General features: G+C 35.7%; 1 pseudogene; it reads left to right on the top strand.

Moving 5' to 3' along the window:
* Positions 1-1,915: 1,915 nt before the first annotated feature.
* LOC114202748 (protein SDA1 homolog pseudogene) lies at positions 1,916-3,957 on the top strand (annotated as a pseudogene).
* The last annotated feature ends 1,093 nt before the right edge of the window (positions 3,958-5,050 follow it).

Genomic DNA, 5,050 nt, shown 5'->3' with positions numbered 1-5,050 from the left:
AGATCACCATAACAAATTCAACAGTAATGAACAAGTTTGAAATATGAGAATTACCAAAAATGTGACATGGAGACACAAAATGAGCAAATGCTATTGGAAAAAATGGTACCAATAGACTTGCTCCATGAAGGATTGCCACAAACTTCCAGTTGTAAAAAACACAATTATCTGTGAAGCACAATAAAACAAAGCACAATAAAATGAGGTATGTCTGTATGTATACTTATATTTGTATTTGTATTTATATTTATTTAGTTATTGTAACGTTTGGCTCATGAAATTATGGAGACTGGCAAGTCCCAAGGTCTGCAGTTGGCAAACTGGAGACCCAGGAGAGCCAATGATATAGTTCCAGTCAGAGGGCCAGCAGGCTTAATGTCCAGGAAGAGCCAATGTTTCAGTTTGAATTCAAAAGCAAGAAAACTTCACCCTTACTCAACGTAGGGTCAGCCCTTTTGTTCTATTCAGGCTTTCAACTGAATGGGTGAAGCTTACCCACATTGGCGGGGAGGAGGGGGAGCAGGAACCTGCTTTACTTGGTCTGTCAATGTTCAGCTTATCCAGAAGTACCCTCACAAACACATTCAGAATGTTTGACCAAATACTTGGGTGCTCCTTGGCCCTATCGAGTCGACACAAAATTAACCATCACATAAGTCCTTTGTCCTATATATGTATTATAAATATTCTTTTCCGGTCTGTAACTTGTCTTTTAATTTAATTAAAATCCATTTGACCAACTGTCAAATTTTCTTTTACTGTTTGTGGGTTTTGTGTCCTATGTAAGAAATTTTTGTTTACTCCATGTTTGCAAAGATTTTCTGCTATACTTTCTTCTAGAAGTTTTATAGCTTACATTTTATGAGTAGTTTTAAAATCTACTTTTAGTTAATTTTTGTTTATATGATGAGTTAAGGGTTGAGGTTCATCTTTATTGATATTGATAGACAATTGTTCTAGAACTTTTGATGAAAAGATTATCCTTTCCCCACTGAATTGACATTGAAACCCAACCAACCATATGTATGTGGGTCTAGCCTGTTCCATTCATCTAAATGTATATTCTTACACCATCAAATACTACAATGTTTTGATTATTGTTGCTTTCATTTTCCTTTCATGCAAGTATTGAAGTAAAGCAGTGTGGGTCCTCCATCTTTGCTTTTTTTTTTTTTTCAAAATTGTTTTGGCTACCCTGAGACCTTTGAATTTCCATATAAATATTAGAATTAAGTTATCAATTTCTTTGGAAAGTCCTGCTGAGATTTTGATTGAAACTATGTTGAATATATAGACCAATTTAGGAAGGATTGTCATTTAAATAATATTTAGTCTTCCAATCTGTTTATCCTATATCTCTCCATCTATTTAGTCTTCTTTAATTTCACTAAGCAGAGTTTTATAATTTTTAGTATATAGGACTTATATATACTTTGTAAAATTTATCCCAAATTATTTAATATTCTTAATACAATTTTAAGTGATAACTTTTCCATTTTTTAATTTTCCAACTGTTCATTGTTTACTAGCATAGAATACAATTGATTTTGTGTATTGATCTCGTATACTGAAATCTTTTGTTTGTAGATATAATTTAGTAGCTATTAGAACTAATTCCTTAGCATTATACATAAATCATGTTGTCTGTCAATAAAGAGAGTTTAACTTCTTTCTTTCCAATCTGGATATCTTTTCCCCCTTTCTGCTACCTTGTTTAGCTGGTTAGTATCTCCTAAAAATATAGATTAGAAGTGATGAGAGCAGGCTTGCTTTCCTTGTTTCTGGTCTTAGGGGGAAAGTACCCAATATTTCACCGTTAAAAATAATGTTAACACACGCAGCCGACACGGTTGGTGGTTGCCGGCGGTGTGGGGTTTCTTAAAACTGTTCCCTGCGGAGCCAGTCAGCAGCCAACATGTCTAACAGAAACAATAACAAGCTGCCCAGCAACCTGCCGCAGTTACAGAATCTGATCAAGTGGGATCTGCCAGCCTACGTCGAGGAGTTTCTACAGCAGTATAATCACTACAAATCCAATGTGGAGATTTTCAAATTACAACCAAACAAACCTAGCAGAGAACTGGCAGAGCTGGTGATGTTTATGGCACAGATTGGTCACTGCTATCCAGAACATTTAAGTATTTTTCCTCAAGAGCTGAAAGATCTTCTCTCCTACAATCACGCTGTCTTGGATCCAGATCTTCGAATGACATTTTGCAAAACTTTGATCTTGCTGAGAAATAAGAATCTCATCAATCCATCAAATTTGCTAGAACTCTTCTTTGAACTTCTGTGTTGCCGTGATAAGCTTCTGCGAAAGACTTTATACACACATATTGTCACTGTTATCAAGAATATAAATGCAAAACACAAGAACAATAAAGTGAATATAGTGTTGCAGAATTTCATGTACACCATGTTAAGAGACAGCAATGCAACTGCAGCCAAGGTATCTTTGGATGTGATGATTGAACTCTACAGAAGAAACATCTGGAATGATGCCAAAACTGTCAATGGGATCACAACTGCATGTTTCTCCAAGGTTACCAAGATATTAGTTGCTGCTTTGACATTTTTCCTTGGGAAAGATGAAGAGGAGAAACAGGACAGCGACTCAGAATCTGAGGATAAAGGACCAACAGCAAGAGACCTGCTAGTGCAATATGCCACAGGGAAGAAAAGCTCCAAACACAAGAAAAGGTTGGAAAAGGCTATGAAAGTGCTCAAGAAACAAAAAAAGAAGAAAAAACCAGAGGTCTTTAACTTTTCAGTTATTCATTTGATTCATGATCCCCAAGATTTTGCAGAAAATCTACTAAAGCAGCTAGAGAGCTCTACAGAGAGGTTGGAGGTGAAAATGATGCTCATGAACCTCATCTCCAGATTAGTGGGAATTCACGAGCTTTCTCTCTTTAACTTCTATCCATTTGTGCAAAGGTTTCTGCAGCCCCACCAAAGAGAAGTAACAAAGATCCTTCTGTTTGCTGCCCAAACATCTCATCACTTAGAACCCCCAGAGATCATTCAGTCAGTGCTCATGACTGTGGCCAACAATTTTGTCACCAACAAGAACTCTGGGGAGGTCATGACAGTAGGAATCAATGCTATAAAAGAGCTAACAGCTCGATGTCCTCTAGCCATGACTGAAGAACTTCTCCAAGACCTGGCTCAGTATAAAACACACAGAGATAAGAATGTGATGATGTCTGCTAGAACTTTGATTCAGCTCTTCCAAACACTGAATCCTAAGACGTTGCAGAAGAAATTCTGGGGTAAGCCTACAGAGGCCTCCATAGAAGCAAGAGTGCAAGAATATGGAGAATTAGATGCTAAAGATTACATTCCATTTGAAAAAGAAGAGGATGCTGAAAACGATGAAGATGGGTGGGAAAGTACCAGTCTCAGTGAGGAGGCAGATGCCGATGGTGAGTGGGTTAATGTGCGCCACTCTTCAGATGAAGAACAGCCAAGAAATATCCAAGAAGCTCAACAGCATGCCCATGGAGGAGCGGAAAGCCAAAGCTGCAGCCATTAGCATGAGCCGAGTTTTAACTCAGGAAGACTCCAGACTGCATGGGCCAAATGACGAAAGAACTCGACGCTGCCCCAGGGAAAGCCCAAAAGAGGAAATATATTGAAATCGATAGTGATGAGGATCCCAGGGGTGAGTTACTTTCTCTTCGGGACATTGAACGCCTTCTTAAGAAGCCAAAGTCTGACAAGGAGACAAGACTAGCAACGGCAATGGCCAGAAAGACAGACCGGAAAGAATTTGTGAGGAAGAAAACCAAAATGAACCCATTTTCCAGTTCCACAAATAAAGAGAAGAAAAAACAGAAGAACTTTATGATGATGCGATATAGCCATAATGTCCGGTCAAAAAACAAGGGTTCCTTCCGAGAAAAGCAGCTGGCACTATGAGATGCATTTTTGAAAAAGAGAAAAAGAATGAAGTAATCTCAAAGCAAATTTTCCATTCCAAGAAGAATGCTAAATTTGTATCATTATTTTGGAAAATTAGTTAACCAAAAATATTTATTTACATTAAAAAGTCCTGAAGCACTATATTGTGAAAAACATAGTAAACTTGGTAGCAATTTAAAAAAAAAAATAATAATAATGTTAGCTTGTGTAGCTGTTTACCAAGTTTATGGTGGTGCCTTCTATTTTCTGTTTGCTGAAAGTTTTTATTGTAAATATATATTAAATTATGTGAAATGCTTTTATGTATCTATTGAGATGGTCTCATTTTTCTCCATTACTCTGTTATTATCCTGAATTAATCTGATTGATTATTGAATGTTCTATCAATCTAGCATTCCTGGGTTAAACCATAAATGTTCATACTGTATTATTCTTTGTTATATATTGATGGATTTGATGTACAGTGTTAAGGATTTTTCCTTGAATGTCCATGAGGGATTTTTTCTGTAGTATTTTTCCTTCCTATAATGACTTTGCTTGGTTTTAGTACCATGGTAATGTGGGACTCATAAAGTGAATTAGGAAGTGGTCGCATTTCCTATATTTTCTGAATGACTTTGCACAGAATTATTATTCTTATTTAAATGTGTGATAGGATTCATCAGTGAAGAAAATTATCCTTGGCATTTTCTTAGTGGAAAGGAATTTAATAACAAATTCGATATACATCTATTCAGATTTTATATTTCTTGTGTTTGAGTAATTTTGTCTTTCAAGGAATTTATCCATTTCATCTAAATTTATAAAATATTTTGGCATAGAATTGTAATATTCCCTGATTATACAGTAAAAGAGTATATGGTCTGTAATAATACTATCTCTCATTCCTGATATTGATAATTTCTGTTTTTTTCCTCTTTTACTTGAACAGTCTAATCTAGAGATTTATCAATTTGATTGATTTTTAAAAGAACCAGTGTTTTGTTTCATTACTTTTCTTTATTGTTTATAGCTATAAATTTCCCTCTAAACACTGCTTTAGTTGTGCCCCACAGATTTTTATACATTATTTTTTATATTTGTGTGTTGCTGGTCATTGAGTTCAAAAGAGTTTCTAATTTCCCTG

The sequence above is a fragment of the Eumetopias jubatus genome, unplaced genomic scaffold (assembly GCF_037043125.1).
Source record: "Eumetopias jubatus isolate StellerSeaLion01/CBP00866 unplaced genomic scaffold, mEumJub1_p1.0 scaffold_11, whole genome shotgun sequence".
In the NCBI taxonomy this organism is placed as follows: Eukaryota; Metazoa; Chordata; class Mammalia; order Carnivora; family Otariidae; genus Eumetopias; species Eumetopias jubatus.
This window is presented reverse-complemented; position numbering and strand designations above follow the sequence as displayed.